Below are 20,772 nucleotides of genomic sequence, written 5' to 3' on the forward strand. Positions count from 1 at the left end.
CAAATAAGTAGGTGAAATTGAGCGAGTTGAGTGGTCAATAAATGCAGAAAGAAGCTATAGAAATTCAATAATCTAGCAACTGTTGCAAGTTTGCTGCGAGCTAGTTGTCGCTTTTTATAGCAATTTTAATTGGCTATCTGAGAAGTAAGTAAAATGACTGGTACTATTTTTCTTGGTTTGTCGAGTTCCGTGAAGGAAGTTGTCGATTTGCTACGCTTCGTGCTAAATGAAAGTTACGGGAGAAGTTTTTTGTGTTATAACAAGTTGTGGTATGAATAATTGGAGAATACAAACATATGCATGTATGTGTAATGTATACACACATACATAAATGTGCAATGAATGCACATTGGAAAAATATAATTTATTTAAAATTTAGCTTAAACGTAACTGTATTTACTTGCTTTTGACTTTCGACTTGTGCTTTCCATTTTTTGCGAAAAAAGACATTAATATGATTTTAATAAAATAAGGAATATAAATATTTTGCTCTTAGTCAGATTTGTTTATTGTATAAGTAGAAATGTCAAAAAAATTGTTAATACTTTTTCAATCACAAAAATTCGCTGCTTTTTAATTCGATTCTTAAACCGGCTCGATTTTTTGCCTCTTTGTAGCACAGAAATTTTGCTCAGCACTTACACCATCAATCGGTGCAGATGACAGTTGTAAGAAGTAATGTCTGGCCTTTACAACGGGTGTTTTTATTCCACTTTCGGTACTGTCGGGAAGGTTTTAACAGCCTGATCGCCATATGATTTTGAGCAGTTCTCTCTTCGATGGAGAGCGTTGGATCTTCCAGTAAGATTTCTCTTCAGCCCATAAGGCAAAAACGACCCTAAAAACAATATTCCTTGGTTCATTGCCGCAGAAGTTTGGCCGTCTGGAAATGCAGATCTGAATCCATTGAACTACAGTTTGTGGTCAGAATTGGAGAACATTGCCTGTGGAAGACCTCACAGAAATTTGGAGAGTCTCAAATAATATTTGGTTCGAGCAGCGACGCCAATATCAATGGAAACCGTGCGTGCTGCAATGGCTGAATGGCCTAATCGTTTGAAGGCATGTGTAAATCCAAATGGTGTTAATTTCAAATAAAAATTTTATTGTTTTTAAATATTTAAATGATTAAATAAATCTAACTTCATTAAAAAAAGTATTATATATTAATTTCATATCTATAACGGAGTTAACTTGTAACAGAACTTATGGCAGGACTAAGCATATTATGCTAAGTAGTTTACCCTGCTTCGCTTGCGAATAAAACAAAAAAAAGATTGAACTTATCGACAAAAATTGTATAAAAGGGAAGACAAATAAATTCTGTTGAATTCATTTTTTTCTGTTTTGGTTGCATTTTTTGTGTTTATTTTTTATTAAAAAAAATCGGCTGAATAAACAGTTGATTCATCTACCGAAGTATAAATCACTTCTTCTCCGTTTATTCTTAAAAAATTATTTCGTTCATTATAGCTGGGTGCAAATTTTTCGATGACATCCATGAGTTTTTCTTTTCGATATAAGTTTTCGTTTAATGAAAAGTAGATGCACCTAATTTATTTTATAAAAAAATTTCAATAATTTTTAAATTAAGAACTATGTGGCAACGCGTGATACGCACACCCTAAAACTTAATTCTTCTATGGACTATGATAAAAAAATAAGTATAATAATAAAACGCAGCAGCAGGGTTTCTACGTGTAATTGTAGATAAATGTATGCAAGTGCTAACAGATAAATGTAAATGCCAATGTTAGTTGTTGTATGTAAATATTCAGTTACAGTAACATGGGCCGCTCAACATAATTCCCTACATTGTTTCTCTATAATCTCAACATATTATATTAATTATTTAACATGAGAATCAACACTATCATTAACATTAGCAAATATGCCATATGTATGCGTACATAACTCTTGCTTTGTACTGTATTCCGAATGCATTAACAGCAGTAGAGCGCTATCATTTGTGCTGTGCATGCAGAGAATGTTAATGGACATTAATGCACCATTAACATTCTCTGGTTCAAGTGAGCAACGCTGTCATGTGGGCGTGTATGTTAGATTTGAAACGATATTCAAAGCGTGAGTTACATTTTCAACAGAAACATTTAAATAATTTTTTTTGCCTAGACCACTGAGAAACCCATCGAGATTCCATAATCAAAAATTAAAAAAAAGGAAAAAAAACCTCCCTAGACCTTAGCAAACAGATATATATTACATAATATAGTATATATGCAATTTCTTAAGCATCAAAATGACACCGAAGTAGGTACATAAATATATGATTGCAAATCACTAATTGCATTAAATAATAGTTTTCACACACTAAGCAATCAATAATCGAAGTAAGTTTTAGTTTGTCCCAATTATTTTTCATGCCGATAAGCAAGATCTTAAAGCTATTAAAAAATTAACGTACATGTAATTTGTTTGCGGAAGAACGTCATAACTCAAAAAATCAAAAATTCGAAAAAAACGAGAAAGCTTTTTGGTGCTTTCAATGCACTATGCCTCCCTAAGTAAATGTAAGTAAATATTCTCATCTCATGTTACTTAACATCTAACATCTTTACATTTTACTTAACATCTCTACCTTTGGTTTAAAAATATGTAAATAATACAACAATTTTTTCTCACAAATCATTGAGCTCATTAGCAATTATATTACCCTTCGGCATTATCGGAAACTCAATGAACTCTGTTGTACGTAACAGTAACTAATTATTTCTAAATCATTTGTTTCGTTTTTAATGCCCTGAATCCCGTTTTTATACTCTCGTACAAGTAGTTAATTCACATGAGGCTACTATCATATAATTTTTATGTTGTAACAAGTTTATGTCTTTTTTCGATTATTTAAATGGTTATGAAGACCGCTGCCATTGTTTCAAGAGGAGCTCTAATGCGATTCCCCGGTTGAGACAGCCGTAATAATTATCTACACAATAACACTGTGAATATTGCATTTGGTGAAAGAAATCTCATTATGCCACACAATTAAATTTAATTGCTCACGTGAGTTCAATGCTTAGGCACAAGCGGTAAGAAAGGCTTGTGGATGAACTGAAAGAAATTAAATTTCAATTGAGTAATACTTTTGAAAGCAGTTGTAGAAGAGGAATCATTTGTGCATGAGTATATTCAGGAATCGAGGTATTTATCTATTTTCGAAGCTTCGTACAGGCTTTAATTTTTTGAGATGAGTAAGGAAAAAAACACTTAGTAGTTCAGTTCCTCTCGAAAAAGAACTCGTTTAACTTTCAAAGATACAAGAACATGTTAAGGCTATTGCACAATCGGAACAAACAAATGATTCTTATCATAGTTAGGTAATCCCTTCACTCATTATCTTAGCCATTCATAATTTTAGCCATGTTCTGGCTGAAAAAAAACGTCTCAGTACCTCACTTGGTTCCTGAGATGGTTCCGGTATCCAAGCGGAGGCTCCCACCGTCCTACAACCGCTTCTGTCTTTTAGAACGAATTTGCAGTATTCGCATGCTGTCATCCTAGCTATTATTATTATTTTGGTCAGACATTCACGATAAAATGCAATAGAGCATTGGATCTATGCAATAGCATCTCTCCATCTCTTCGATTTGTTCTTCCTCTTTTGATAGCTATCGTGAAAGTCTCTTTGTCTCAATGTATCTCAACCCTGATTGCCTCTAAAGCTCATCTTGACGAATGAAGCAGAAAGATGCGGGCTTTCATCTGACGCTGGCGGTCCTTCAAAAACCTCGTTTGCATCAGGAGGTTGATATGCGGGACATTCCGGTCGTAAGATTTTCATCGTCTTTGCTATGCTACTTGATTTCTGCTCACACAGATGCCTGGTTGGTAATGGAAGAGATTTTCAGAATAAACGAGCTATCATCCGCCTGTTACGCTTTCCTGTTGTAATTTCGGATGTCGAGTCTGAAACTAAATAATGTTGAGTACTTGGCCATTTATATATACTGTATACAATTGCCATTTACGCTATTTGTCTAGTGTGCGTCTTGATGTTTTCTAAAAATGGGGGGATCTACAGCTTCACGCCGCCTTTGAACGGCAGATGGTTTATTTGAGACGCTTTTCATGGCAGAATTACATTCGGAGGTTTGCCATTGTCTGCCGAGGGGTGACCGCTAATAAAAAAAACACTTTTCTATCTATTACTGTTTCGTGCTCGGGGCTCCGCACCTGTGTACTTCCGAATAGCAGTCACGAATCAATCCATTCGGTTACGGCGGCCGCTACTTGGCCATAGTCTCAGCTCTTTTTTCCTTTCATCTCCTTATCTTGAGTTCTTTCGCGGTCAGCTTTTTGCGTGTTTGAGGATCACAAATACAAGATTTCACCAGAGCGGTTGTTGGTTCCACCTTTGATATCAGTGCCCGCTTTGAAGAAGGAGAATAATCATTTAGCATCTCTACACCTTTCACAACCTTTGTTTGTTCTAGAGTGCTTTGATGATAATACGCCCTTTACTTCATTCAAGATTTGTATTAGAATCTTTAACTTACTGATTACCACATGCCGAGATATCAGAATTGACTTCACCATGAGAAAAATACGCGAGAGAAGAGGATTGCATTTTATTCTTACTGTCAAAGAGTAAATATTTCAGAGGTAATGAGCCATTCGGGTGGCTCCGAGCTACAGATCTTGACCATCGTTGATGAAAGAGATCAACCCAAGAGAAAATGGTGCAATTGGTTAGAACTCGTATTTACACAGTTACAGCACCATCCGTTAATAAAGTCTGATATGTGATCCGATTAAGCCTTTTCTCTGCACCAAGGAGTCTGTCCTCTCAAGAATCTGAGCAGTATATGTGAATTCGATATTACTTATGTGCATATTTCCAGGTCGCCTTTTACTGATCTCTCGTTTTTAAGGTAAGGAACTATGTACGCAGCATGCGTCTGAGTGAAACTTGCAAGAACGTCGATTGTCGAAAATTATCCGGTAGTCCATGTTAGATCTCCCTCAAGGTCTATACTTTCTCTACCAACTTTCCTGGTTCATGTATTATACTATATACTAGGCCGGGTCGATTTGTGGGGAGGCAAAAAAACCGCCCATTGCTCTGTGAAAATCATATTCTAGGGATCAAAATAAGAAACTTTGCCGAAGGAACCATACCTCTAAAACGAATTCTGATGTCCCCCAATTTGGGTGTAACTTTTTAGTTTCTTTTCTCATGTAAAGGCCAAAAATGGTGATATTTTGAAATGATTGTATGGGGAACCCCCCAGGGGAGTTGCAGGGAGTGTGCTACTGGCATGGGTGGATCGGCCGTCCAAAGTTAGTGGGGGTCGGTCATACATTTGGACTCGAATGGAGCACTCTAAATGAGTTAAAGTGGGATTTTTCGTTTGACCCAAATTGGGGGACATCAGAATTCGTTTTAGAGGTATGGTTCCTTCGGCAAAGTTTCTTATTTTGATCCCTAGAATACGATTTTCACAGAGCAATGAGCGATTTTCAAATCGACCCGCCCTACTATATACTCATTTGACTACAATGCCATTGTTCTGGTTTCCATGGCAGCCCAACAGACTGTAGAAACTTCTGAAAAAAATTACTGCCCAGCGTAACCTAAATCCGGCATGTTTGGCGAAACCTTAGCGTCCACTTTATGTCAAACTTTCAAGCCACTATCGATCCTCTTCCTCACATACCACTTACGCGGTTGTTCAGCCAATCCTTAGTAGTTGGTGGCCATACAAAAGATCAGGAAGGCACCGATAAAAGATGAAAGTTGCAACAGCAACATAAAAGGTAGCTAATATTCCATTTGTATGCCGTAAAATCTGCAAAATAAGTGCCAGTCATAAACAGATTTGGAAATCTCGAACCACGGGGCGTAAAATGAGTCTGGCCATTATAGCCTAAACACAAGAAATGCACCATCAGCATTAAACGACTTCCTTCACACCATATTCAAATTACTACCCACATATTTACACACATAAATATGTGTCCATATGTAAGTGCGGGTTTTAGATTTAATGAAATGGCCCACCACAAAAGAAACGTACGGTCCGTTGCATGTGAAAAGTGAGCTAAGATGTCATAAAGGTCCGTTTATGTAAAAGGAGTTGGAAAGCTCCATGGGTTTTGGAGTTAAATACGTGGGCGTTTGGCTAAGTGAGGTGCTGCATATACCAGCGGCAGCAGCTGAACGTTTTGTGTGAATGCGCTAGGTCATATGTGACATGCACTAATGATTGAGCTGTTGTTGTAGGTTATTGTTTTTGCTAGAAATAAGCGCGCTTGCAAAATTCACTTGCCTCAGCTAAGTTGCAGACATCTTCTGAGAAAATCGCAACATCTGCGCTACAAGCAATGAATGAAAAGCGCTGCAGGAAGCGAGTGCACTCGTAAGCACTTACAAACATATCTGAATGTATAGGGAAATCGTGAGAGCGAGAGATATGAAAATGAGATAGCGTTGTAAGAAAACAATAGCATCAGCAACATGTTTGGCTGGGTTATTCAACTCGTCTGATTATTGTGCTTTTCGTTGCATTTTTTCAGCAGCCTTTTTTCCTTTGTTTCTTTTTCATTTTTTTTTTTGTCATTTTTTGTAGCGTTTTTTGTGTGTGCCAAATGTTGTTGACGTGGGTGCTGCTGCTGTTCGGTTTCGCTTGCATTTGTGTTTGCTCTGTTGGTGCTGTGTTGCTGTTATTTAGCAAACAACAGCTGTTGCCAATGCTGTTGCCTGCTGCTAATTCATTGTTTGGCGATTGCAATTGCAAATTTTCGCGCGCTAAAATAAATGAAAATAAAAAACATTTTTCCACGGCTGTGAAAAATTGCCAATTCAGCGAGTGGCTAAAAATCTGCCCAACTATCCATTGCGTTTATTACGAAAATAGCCAAAAATAGCAACGCAATGCTGGGTGTACTTTTTTTGTTGCTTCTTTTACGCTTGTGTTTGCTGTTGCATTTATATTGCTTGCAGTTGTTGCAGTCTGTGTTGTGTTGGCTGCATGATTACAGTATTGTTTTGCCTAACCTGCGGCTAGTTGCATACACACAGTGCTCGTACCTGGCAATTTTGCCTGGCGGATTGGCTCGCGCCCACTGTTTAGCAGCGGACTCGGAGTGCTGGGCCGCTGATCGTTGTTTTTGCGCCGCTTGCCACGAGTATTTCTACAGAGTTTGTTTATGCATGTGTTTGTATGTATGCTTGGGTGCTCAATTTTTTTGTTCGTTTGTGTTTTTCTTAACAAGCGTCTGTCTGTTGTTTGCCCGCCTGTTGCTTTCGTTTTCAGCTGCATAATATTTTAGAAATTGATTTTTTTTGCCCTGCTGCTTACCTGTAAGTGCCATAAATTTATTTATTGTTTTTTATTTTGTGTTTTTAATTTGTAATATTTTTGTTGTTTGTTGTAGCATTGCCAGCTTACCACTGCTTGACCGATATTTCTCATTGTGTTTCGGCAATCGATTTGTATTACAAATGCGCCTCGCAGCTGTCTTTGAATTGTGTTACGCCTTTCGTTTTTCTTTAAGCTGCATTTTGTGTGCGCCTTTTTTCGTTTATAGGTTTCATACTCAAAAGCGGAAGTAGGTTAGTGTTTCAGCTTCGAAAAGATCCAAACTGAAAAGAAAATAAAAAATAAATTAATAAGAAAAAAGTAGAGTATAATAAGATACCGTCATTTGTGACTCACACACATTTCGGTCGCTAACGGAAATAAAAAAAAAAAAAATGTTTGTAAGTCATTCTCCTCTTACGTGAAACCTAATCTTCTTTCAACATTTCACATTACAAAATTTGTCGCACAAACTTTGTTTAATTTTATGGGTCAGTTCATTTTCCCACTGCCAGCGTTGCTAAAAGTCTTTCCCACCTTGACGCTGTTAGTTCATTTTAATTCGCAAATCAACCTAATTCGAAACATTGACATACTTGCGTTGACTTGAATTTACAGCGTTGGCCGAGAAATTCAAACTTTTTGTTGTTGTTGTTTATTCGATTACGGTAGACACTAATTTTCAAAAAGAAGAAATATTTGTTTTTTATGCTTTGAAACATGAAAATTGCTACAAACACCTAAAACAATTTCATGTTTTTCATATCAACAACTGGGCACACGGTGCGACTAAATTGAGTGAAAAAAATGTTAGGTGCAATAATGAAAGTGAAAGAGCTGTAGACTGACCATCTGCCGTTTTATGTCCAAACAACACAATTTTTTTACTGTGCAATTTGTCTTTGAAATTTTCAAGTTCTAAATTATTTTGTGAATTTTTTGGTAAATTTGTTGGTCTAAATTATTTCAAAAATCACGCATCAAACTACATTTCCCATTCATATTGCTTTGAAGGACCTTTAATAAAATTTAATGACGCATATTTTTGTGAAACAGTTGAGTCCAAAATATCGTACGCGTGTGGGTCATTTTGACCCTTTTTTTTAAATCTGAAAAATATTAAGTTTGTAGTGTCGATGGAGCGTTAAACTGTTCCACAAAAATATATTCGAAACAATTTCAGTGAAGGTTTTCTCAAGCGAAAACAGTGTGGAATAGCAGACAAAAGTACAACTTCAATTTTTTCTTACACTATTAAACAAAACTGAAGGCCGCCGTAGCCGAATGTGTTGCTGCGTGACTAACATTTGGAATTGGAATGTTTTTATATTCAATCGCTTTATAAATACCAGTAAGCCCCATTGCCTGACTTAAATTAAACTAATTCACGTAAATTAATTTTTTTAATTAAACTTCACAAATTTTTCCCCATTCAACTCCGCTAGAGCAAAAAAGGTACAGTGAATCCATTCCCGTCTACAGAAATGTAATATCTGGGATAGTGAGAATTTCGTTATCAAAAGCACAAAGGCCCTAATCAGTAAAAATATTCTTCGCATACAAAACTGTCCAGATATTTTGACCACTGTTCATCCAAGAGAGTCCACTTCTTTTAAAAATATTATTTCGACTTCTGCCTCAAAACTCAGTTTGGTTTCGCAAAAAAAAAAAACGACGAGCTTTAGCCGAATAGAACAAAATGTCTGGCAGAGGGGCTTAGAATCCGATCGCCATGCATGCAATTTATTTACAGATGGATCCAAAACGACGGAAGGATCTCCAGGATTGGGTCGCAGTTTAATCTTCAATAGTCTTCAGGCTTCGTAACCACTGTAACATATTTCAAGCTGAGAACTATGCTAGAACCAAAGGAGCTGAATTAGCGTTGGAATTTACTTCCCTCGACACTCGCACAAACATCTTCGTCAATAGTGGACTACGAGATCTATTCAGATCAGCCAGATATATATGTATAAACTAACCTAGCCGAATATTTATTAAATTTTAATTTCTTCAAAATTATTTGAATACTGGTATTAAAGGGCATATTTTCTGTTGGAGGAATTTTGAACACATTTCGAATGTGAATCAAATCTGACCACAAATATGGCTTTTTGACATATATTGTACCCAGCGCTATCTAGCTTTTACATTTTTTTGATAAATGTTTTTTCTCTTGGAACTAATATAGTACATTCAGAATAAGTTCTCAATCGAACCATAAAATATTTTTTTATTTTTCCACCCAGCGCCGTCTAGTGGGTTGAAAAATGAAACACATCTGCAGAATGCCTTCTTTCTTTCGATGCCAGCTGAGCGACGCGAACCAAGCTCCCAAGTTGGTGAGCGAAACGAGCAGGGGTATTTACTAGTAGTTAAAAATTGGAATACTGAGATACTTCAAGCGTAAACTTGCTCAATAACTTTGAAGAACGTCATGCCATTTTACCTATGACTCCATTAGTTCTATTTAGGAATCGCTAAAACTATGTTAAAAAAAATAATAAACTGAATTCCAAATGGTTGCGAAAAGGCGTCGTTAAAGGCAAAGGAGAAATAAAAAAAGTTTGCGAATTATTTGCGACAAAAATGCGACTAGAATTTTTAATCAGCAATCTGCTACGACTGGGTTTCGGTATTTCAATTTTTTATTTATTGTTTTTGTGTTGTTTGTTTACACTTTTTCTACACCTTTTTGGGATGATTATTATTTTTTCCTTTTTTTATTTTTATTATTATTTTTTTTTTTGGTGTAGGCAACATGTGTTAATTGTTATTTTTGTCTGTGGCTAACACCCTCGTATTGGAGTTGTACCTGGAATTTCAATTAAAGTGAAAGGCTTTTATATGGCGAAATAGGATGAAATTATTGGGCGTTGTACATCATTGATGGCCGTTGACGACTTTATTATGGTTTTCTAAAGTTATAAAGTTTATTTTTCGAATTAAATGAGTGCACAAGTAACGAAGTCATGAAGGTGTTGGTGATTAAATATGCCGAATAAAATTGCAATGCTACGAAAGTGGTTATTTGGCCTTATCGCGAATTCCGCGTGTACAAATCAAACCCATAAATTGAAAGGCAATACAAAAGTAATGAAAATATAGAAATTATAAAATTTATACGCGAATATATACAGGCACATATATACATATATGTATGTCTGCAAATGAGTTACGAAGAGTTTGTAAAACTTGTACCTTCTGTATTGCTTTAAGTGATCCAGACTCAGTTTGTGGAGTGTAGACAATTCAAACATAGACTTTCAAACTGATTTTTTTGCACAGTTCTCATTTTGGACCGGCAGTTTTCTTCCGGTCTCTCTCAAGACAGTAAATATTTCGATTATTACTTTTTCAATTTGAAAGCAATCTTAAAAATCTTTGATACCCTGAAAGGAGTTCAGACGTGTTTGGAACGTACTTATAATAAAAGGCAAGTTTTTTGAAGATATTCTCTTATGTCTTGACGGAAATATACGAGCTCCCACGTATTTACAACGTGGCTCAAATTAATCGCTCTACCGGAATATATTAGTTTGGATATTTCGTAAAGCATCGAACAAACAATTTCAAGTTTATGCTCGTCAAGGTGACATTTGACACTAAAAATTCTCTCGCTGTTTTTTTGTTTGTTTCATACAGTTGTGAGTTACAGGGTGTTAACAATGGTAGTCAACAAAGAGAAAATTCGCTGCATTTTACAGATTTTCTTTGATAAAAACGAAAATGCAAGCCAGGGCGCTGAAATTGTGAATGGCACAATTACGGAGGGGGAAAACTCTATTGAAACTTCGATCTTCTCTCGAGCTACTACTTAAGTCCATCGATCTTAATGAATGTCATTGACAGGAGATTTCGCTATGGGGTGCTGATTTTCCTATGCTAATAACTCGTATTGACATCACCGGCCTTAACAACCGCGCTGTTAGTTCTGTCTGATGTTGTTCCACAAATGGAGGGACCTACAGTTTCAAGCCGACTCCGAACGGCAGATATTTTTATGAGGAGCTTTTTCATGGCAGAAATACACTCGGAGGTTTGCCATTGCCTGCCGAGGGGCGATCGCTATTAGAAAAATGTTTTTATTAATTTTGCTTTCACCGAGATTCGAACCAACGACCTCTCTGTGAATTCCGAATGGTTATCACGCACCAACCCATTCGGCTATGGCGGCCGCCCATTGCTAAATAAAAAATTTCAACTACTTTTTTGCAATTGTTTCTACATGAAGTCGCTCGAGTAAGTAATTACATCATTTTGAACCCAGAATTATTAAAATCGATTCATTTTTGACTAAGTTATGGGCATTTAAAAAAAATTTTGTCTTATATAATTTAAAAAAATCGAGTTTGAGCCGAAAAACAAAATTGCCGATAACTCTTGAAAAAATTTTTTTCGGGCGAACAAAAAAATACGTGTCTCATTATTTTGACCAGAGAGCAACATATTTCAGTTACATCGAAATCGAAGAACATGACTCGAATAGCCCGGTTGAATTGAAATGGAAAGCATCAGTTATAATTTTGAGGTTGTAAAAGACTTCGTCTATTTAGGAACCAGCATTAACACCGATACCAATGTCAGCCTTGAAATCCAACGTAGAATCTCTCTTGCCAACAAGTGCTACTATGGACTAAGTAGGCAAATGAGTAGTAAAGTCCTCTATCGACGAACAAAACTAACACTCTATAAGGCTCTCGTCAAGCCCATCCTAACGTATGACGCAGAAGCTTGATCAATGACAACATCCGATGAAGCGACGCTTGGAGTGTTCGAGAGAAAGATTCTGCGTAAGATTTTTGGACCTTTCCATGTTGGCAACGCCGAATATCGTAGGCGATGGAATGAAGAGCTGTATGAACTTTAAGACGACATAGAAATAGCGCAGCGAATAAAGATCCAGCGGCTACGCTGGCTGGGTCATGCCGTCCGAATGGATACAAAGTATTCGATGCGGTACCAGCTGGTGGTCGCAGAGGAAGAGGAAGGCCTCCTCTGCGTTGGAAAGATCGGATGGAGAAGGACTTGGCTTCACTTGGTGACACGACTTAGTTAAACTCGACCAAAATCGCGTAAGCGGTTACCACGCCAATTAAGAAGAAGAAGAATAACTCGTATAGTCTAAATCTTCTGGTCAAACTTCAGTTGCTCTCAACCTTAACTGATAATATTTGTAGCTATTTTATGAGATGGCAAGACCAAAATGATAATAACATATGCTGTGTGAGTAATTGGTTGTTGATAAAATTTCAGGTTTCTGAAAGTTTTTGTATGTATAAATGCATACAGAAATACATACCTAAACACATACATACACATCTAGGCCAATCTTGATCATATCTCCACATCTTCTATAAAAAGGCATTAGCGCCTCAGGTTCGCCGTACGATTGACTGCGAGAGTAATTTATTTGGAATTATTGAATGTGCGCATATTGAGGAACCCTCTACCAAAAAAAAACCATAACAATAATGAATCTCTAACCAATTAATTGGAATGCGTTTCTCCAAAGCCACACATATTTACAACAATGTTAGTCGGACAACAATAATTTCTTCATGAAAGCGGAATTGAGTGAAGAAAAAAGCGACATATAGACATTGAAAGACGAAAAACTGGAAACTGAAAACTGACAGCACCGGAGGCTTGACGTTGGCCTCCTTCCGCACGTTGTCGTGAATATGAACGCATTGCAAGTGCACTTCTACGAGTATAGCGGATGGATGACTGCGAGGCTGGCTGGTTGATGGAGTGGAGTGGAGTCGAGTGGAGGTCAGCTGACAGCTGCCACTTTGTATACAAATACAGAGGTATTTCATGCGAGCAACTACTTGTACACCATAAATTTGAAAAGAGGAATGCAACATTAATCAAAGATTCTACAAAACAAACACCTTAAGCAATAATAAATAAAATAGTGTCTTAAGTATAGAATAACAACAAAAAGATAAACGCACAACAGAACAGTTATTAAGTGGAAAAAGCGGCGGATAAATTTTCAATGAACACGCAATGCACGCGTATTTGTTTACATCAATTATGTTATGCAGGTGTCTACGTATGTGTGCGTACTTAACATGACCCTGCAGGGAAATAGGCTCGCTTCTAGTGAACTCAAAAACATTACTAGCTCGAGTTGCATCTTATTTCCATATAAGCAACTGGTAAATTTTACAAGTACGAGTTCTACATTGATTTGTTGTTAGTTGTGAACTTGTGTATTAAATCCATCGAATTATATCCATGAGAAATCAGACTCAGTTCTAGCTTGCGCCGTGCCTACGTATCATTAGAGATTAGGGATTCGATATTTTATTACACTGTAAGTTATTGCAAGATTTGCTTCAAAGCAAGTTTGTTTAAAGGTTTTTTTAAGTTCAGTTTCTCAGGTTAGCGTTTATTTGGTCTATAATTTCATTTTGAAGCTGCTGGTTTAGCCTATGATCGATTGCATTTCCTAAAATTATTATTCTTTGCAATGAAAATATTTCCACTGGGAAAAAGAGGAGGTTATGTCAGGTTTTCTGAGTACGAGGAATCCGATTCTGCAATTTATTTGTTACAAATGCTGACGCTAGCGGGTGCTGTAGTGCAAAAAATGTGCAAAAGTACATGGCGCATGTGCCAACGTTAAACCCAGTCCTCCATCCGCCCCTGGTAGACCGACGAAGGAATGGCCTTCAGCTCCTTCGTCGCATTCTCCTTGATCTCCTCTATCGACTGAAATCTCCTCCCACGAAGTGGTAACTTCAACTTGGGTCGTTTAAAGTAAACATTCCCGGTACTTTCTGATTATAGGGTATGTATACATATGTGGCTATAATTTCCCGGAACCATTATTTTTCTTGTTGCTCTTTATCAGATATGCTATATACACGAGTCCCACCGATTTAGAAATTTCTAATTTTCTTAAGTCCACCCGTTCATTCATTCATACGGTTCGCCGTGAATTGAAAGCATCAGGTGGCGCTGCAGAATCTGTTACAAAACGCTAAAAACACGAGGAACGTTCTGAAACTGTCCGATCCACAGAAATTATTCAACAAGTGTAAACAATCATTGACGTGGACCGTTCAAAAACAATTAGAGCCATTGCGAGGCAGCTTAGCTTAATGTTTTTCGAGTTGTTCATGAAGATCTTCGGTATAAATGCTGCCTTATGCGCTGAAGACAATTTATGTCAAAGCAAATACGAGAACAGCGAGTTATTCCATCAAAACGACTTCTAACCTAAATTAAACATCTGTAGCGCCTGAGATATTATAAGTTTTTTTTGATGGAATGCCACACCACTTCTTTACTCGAGGATTTCGAGTGAATTCTGCTGCATATAACGAAGTGCTGGATACAGTAGTGAAATGCTAGATTGATGGTGTACGCGCTGGCCGCCCATACATCTTTCTGCAAGACTCCGCTCTCCGCAAGGAGAATTTGATTCGGGCATGAAATCTTTCTAGTCCCGGATCGAGGAAGGTATTGCAGCTAATGGAAATTTTATTGTATGATTATATAGGCATACGATATAATAAGTCAATGTTGTGTAAAACATTGTGTAATATTTATACTGTTTTTTTTCGACTGAAATGATTTAAAATGATATTTAAAAATAATAATCTTCTCAATAATAATACTGGTTTAAAACCGCTTCCTATATTTGGAGTGTAAATTCAAAAAAAATTACATTTACTTCGATAAAAATTACAAACACTTTTATATTTATTTTAAAATTTATTTTCGCCTCGCGTTTAGCTGTTATATAGCAGAATCTCATCTATTCCATTATCATCACGATGTAAAAACACACAAATTTGGTGCCAGCCTTTGCTGCTTTATTCTTGGCGAATCTGACAGATTCAGCTGTTTTGAGGGACGCCAGCTGAGAGAGTAAATAAGCCTTTATGCGCCGCAAAGATACCTGTTTGTTAATCTTCCTTCACCTTATTTTCATTTGCTTATTTTCTGTGCTAACAAAATATTTCACAATTAGTAAAAGCGTGCCAGTTCTGAAGCAGACATTTATTTCACTAACTTAATTTTTTCCTACAGGGGAGTGATTTTACAATCCTGCGGTTGTATTGTCTATATACTTATATATATATTACGGGAGGCGCTGCCTGCTGTTGTTGTTATTAATTTATTTTTATATGAATGCAATTTGTTGAATGCTGTTCTCGACGCTATCTTTTAACTGTTTTATTCGTGGCTTTTTTTTTTAATTGTATACTTGGCTTTTCTGCTTTGCGGTTTTGTTTACTTTAACAAAATTGCATTTTTTGCTTATCTGGCTTTTTTTGCGCAGCCGCAACGGTGTTGAATTCAAGGCGCAGTCAGATAAGAAACAATAAACAGGAAAAAATAAATCTACACGAAGTAACTCTCAACAAAAAAAAGAAAAGAAATAAAAAATAAGAAATACGTAGTATCTTATAAAAATTAGCTTGATTAAAACGTGCAAAATATAAGTAGGTATGCATATTTATGTTAAAGTAGCTACAAAGATTCAAAGGCCCGGCAGTCAGTCTTCAATCGCTTTCAACATCTCCGCCTACATTCACCGTCATCACACTAACAGCTGCATCTTTTGCTTGAGTTTCAGCGATTCCGCAAGCCACATCGCCAGCCGGGAAACCAACCACACAAATCACAAAGTCAGACAACAAATCAAGCAGTTGCTCAACTAGCCGCTTAGTCTGTTCCGCCAGCCAATCCCAAAGATAAATTGCTTGTTGGCGACCTTGTTCCCATCGTCAGTGAATTTATTGTGTTATTCACGTGAAGAATGTGCGCGTTATTGTTAATAAGTAAGATAAAAATAAAACAAGCAGCAATAAAACTCAATACAATCATCATTACCCCGTAATCTGCATACTTATTGCATTTACTGTACTGTATTGCTTGTGATGCTATTATAGTGTCCGGCTATTACTTGATTAACGAAATTAAATTAATTGGGATCGAAATAGACTAACTTAGATCTCAAGGCGGTGGTGGGTTCCTTTTGAGAGCACAGGAAAAACTTAAAACAGTGACAAAATAAACTTATAGATCTGACTTGTATAATTCTTCTTGCTAAGCGCAATAGTCGCTTCACCGAGTTCATTTCTTCTAATTTGACATAAGTTTAAGATTAGCTTTCTGCATTCGACCCTGGGATCGGGGCTGCCGGCCTTGCCCCCAGGCTGGCGAGGCGAAAGATTTCATCGTCGCTGATGGAAAGGTCATCAGCCTCGGTCAATGGAGCTTCGCTAGCAAAAACAGAGGGTATCAAGGCCAGTGCAAGAAATCTAGGACAGTGGGTGAAGGTTGTCGTTTGGAGAGTGTTGGCTATGTTATTCGTATGACTTTCCCATTACCCCTATATTTAAGGAACCTTCTTCTTCTTGATTGGTGCAATAACCGCTTAAGCGATTTTGGCCGAGTTTAACAAAGCGCCCCAGTCATTTCTTTCTCGTGCTAATCGGGGCCCGTTGGCCACAACACGTCAAGCGAAGTCCTTGTCCACCTAATCTTAGTCTCAACATGACCAAGCCAATGAAGCCGCTGCATTTCTATCCTCTGCGCTATGTCTATGTCGTCTTAAAGCTCATATAGATCATTGTTCCATTGACTACTATAGTCGCCGTCGCCAATGTGCAAAGGTCCAAAAATCTTCCGCCGAATCTTCCTCTTAAACACTCTAAAAGACGCCTCATTGGATGTCGTCCACATTTCTGCGTCATACAATACGAAGGGCATGATGAGATAGAGTGTTAATTTTGTTCGTGAAGAGAGACTTTACTACTTCATTGCCTACATAATCCAAAGCAGCACTCGTTGGCGTGAGAGATTCTACATTGGATTTCAAGGCTGTCATTGTTATCGGTGTTAATGCTGGTTCCTAGATAAACGAAGTCTCTTACAACCTCGAAATCATAACTGTTAACAATGACGTGGTTGCCGATACGCGAGTGCGCTGACTGTATGTTTGATGACAGGAGGTACTTCGTTTTGTCCTCGTTCACCACCAGACCCATTCCTTTTAGGAATATATATATAAATGGCGCGTACACCCTTTTTGGGTGTTTGGCCGAGCTCCTCCTCCTATTTGTGGTGTGCGTCTTGATGCTGTTTCACAATTGGAGGGACCTACAGTTTCAAGCCGAGTCCGAACGACAGATATTTTTTATGAGGAGCTTTTTCATGGCAGAAATACACCTGAGGTTTGCCATTGCCTGCCGAGGGGTGACCGCTATTAGAAAATTTTTTTTCTTAATTATGGTATTTCACCGGGACTCGAACCAACGTTCTCTTTGTGAATTCCGAACGGTAGTCACGCACCAACCCATTCGGCTACGGCGGCCGCCTTTAGGAATACTCAGATGAAATCTTCAGCGCTTTGTGAAAGGTGTGTGTGTGTGCTGTGTAAGTGAGTGTACTACAAAAATCAGAATATTCTCTCAAACTCGATCAAAATATACTGGAAATATATTAAATATAAATAAAGGAAGAGTAATTAATAATCATGATAAAAATTGCACTACAAAGTATTTTAACTGGTGAAAGGCATGAACACTCAGAGTAAGACTAGCAAATTGTAACAATACACAAATAAGTGGAGAAAAATGTGTTAATACTTCTGAAAAAAGTCAAATATTGGAAGCGCTAAAAATTGAATTATTTCCCGCACTTTTACCACCAACTGTGCAAATTATATTTCGGTTTTTACACGCATTTCATTTTTCAAAAGTTCACTCGAATAGTTATTTACTTTAGTTGTGAACTGCGGGACAAATCAAAAAGTAAAAGCGCAAAGCAAAGAAAGCTAATTTTTCATCACGAAAATTAGTCAAGGGCAGCAGTTAGTTGCATCACTTCAGATTTGCAGAGAAAGGTGAAATTCACAGCTTTAAATTTTTCCCACAAATATTCATAGTCAGTTAACTTATATTTTCTTTATATTAACACCTATTAACTACTATTATACTCACACATATAAATACGTTTGTCTTATTTAAAATATTTTTTTTTTTAAGCAATGCCTTTGTTATATAGTCTCTTGTTCACGGCGTGCCTAATTACAATGATTCCTTTGTGCGACTATTTTGGGTGCCTTTTCTTTTTACTTCTCTGCGTGTGCTTTGTCATGAATTTGCGCTATTTTCTGGTTCAATGCACTTTCGGGCACTTAATGAAACTGACGCGCACGCACAAATTAGTCAGCGAACGAAAAGGAATATATGTATGTGTGTAGGTATGTATGTATGTATGTATGTATGTATGTATGTGTGTATGTATGTATGTATGTATGTATGTATGTATGTATGTATGCATGTGTATGTATGTCTAAGAATTCTGATAAAAGAACATAATAAATAATTAAATTTTATAATTACAAATTTTCAATTTTTTTATCTCAAATTATATTTTCATGTAATTTAATTTGAATTTTTATAATTTTTATTTATTTTTGCTAATTTTTTTATTCATTATACATATTTTTTTGTTTATTTTAATTAAATTTAATAATATTTAGTATTTTAATATTATTTGCGTTATGTTATGTTGAGTTCAGTTTTAGTCGATTACTTCGATTGTTTTATTTATTTTGTCGAACAAGATGATGTCAGGTTTGTTGGCAGCTGCGGTTTGATCTGTGGAAATAAATCTGTCCCAGTATAGTTTAAAAATTGCATTTTTCAATATTGCCTTTATTTTATTTTGACGTATTTTATAGAAAAACATAAATAATTTCTAGTTTCATAATATTTCCTACATTTGGGTTCAGTCTCATTTTTATAACATTTTTTTTATAATTTTTATTTGCTGTTATCTCAGTATATTTAATGTTATTTAACTTCATATGTTTTTTATTTATTTTTTGGTAAGGAGATTGAAATCAAAATGTCATTCCTACGTGCGCTCCTGAGGGCGTGTAGAAACTTTACGCCATCGACAGTATCCATTCCTCAAACTGCGTTCAAAAGTTGTTGCGGTGGAACTGTAACATCAGAAAATGTGCAATATTATATAGTCTTGTCTCCTCTTTAATACTGTAGTGAGTGTTCGATTCAAGTTTCTGTATCTGTCGTCTATTTGTCTACAACAGTTCATCTCCACTGTCGGGAAAATGTGCTTACAAAACCTTAAAAACAAAAGAAATATATACAATCTGTGTCAGAAGAATAGAAAAAACTGTGTTTTCTTGTAACTTCAAGATATATTTCGTTCTGCTTTTTGCTGCATAATAGTCCCTCTCAAGTGCAACGACGCCAGTGCTAATTCAGGTTAGTGTCGTTCGAAACTTTCCCGTAAACGCAACCAAACCAAAATTAGTGAGAAGTACGCGAAGCGTTTTGAGGCGTTATTTTTATGCACGCATCCGAATTTATCTTACGCCGCGGTTGCAAAAATGATTAAAAAGTCATTAAAGTTTCTTGTGATGTGGAATCAGCGGTATAATGTGTACAAAAATGTTGATAACTTTTCCGAGCGCGGCTTGAAGCGAGTGACGACAAAAAAGCAGGATATAGTGATCGTCCAACTTTTTAAGCGGGACCCTTCCTTGAGACTACGCCAAGCACGATCAGTTCTTGCTAAAAAGGGAATAGATGTGAGTATCAACACCATCGAACGTCGACTGAAGGAGGCGAACATATCCCACCGTCCCAAATCATCAAAATCACTACTCTCAGAAAAACACATTGAGAAACAACAAAACAAGAAAATGGCGTCACAGTATTAGACTGGCCTTCCCCGACCCCAGACGCCAACCCCATTGAAAATGTGTGGGGAAATATGAAAACGCATCTTGCCGAAAGGCCAGTCCACGAATTAAAGAAACTCGTGCGTCACGTTCGCAAAATCGAGGAGCTACAATGTCGAGGAGCTACTCAGAAAAGCTGGTTCAAAGCATGAAGAAGATGCCAGGCTATACTCGACAACAATGAAGACTACACGGCTTGTTGAGTAATTGCGACTCGTAGTTTTGTACATAATTTCATGTAAAAAAAAATTTTAATACATACATATCTTTTATACTTCATGAATAATCGCGGTTCCTTTTTTCCGACACAGACTGTATATATAATTATATATAATTTTTTGTTTCAAAACTATCGAATTATGGCTAACTGAATTAAGTAGTAACATATTAGGCGAGATATGTCCAGAAAAACTTTAATAAGAAAATAATCTGGCTGGCCTTACCATTAATTAATTACAACACTAAATTAAATATTATATAAGTCGTTTCTGGGCTTTCCTTTCCCAGTTAATGTTGTTGAGCCGCGAACCTATTTACGCCGTTCCATTAAGCTATGGCCGAATACTCGTACATATCCCGGACAAATCTTGTTCTCCAGCATTGCTCGTTTTTCGGTGAGACGTTTGCAGGGGAAGGTCACATATTCTGCGCTCTCAACTAAATTCGAGCAGCTGGGGCAAAATAGGCTGTCAGCTGCAAACCGTGTAG

This window comes from Anastrepha obliqua, chromosome 5, assembly GCF_027943255.1.
Source record: "Anastrepha obliqua isolate idAnaObli1 chromosome 5, idAnaObli1_1.0, whole genome shotgun sequence".
Classification (NCBI taxonomy): domain Eukaryota; kingdom Metazoa; phylum Arthropoda; class Insecta; order Diptera; family Tephritidae; genus Anastrepha; species Anastrepha obliqua.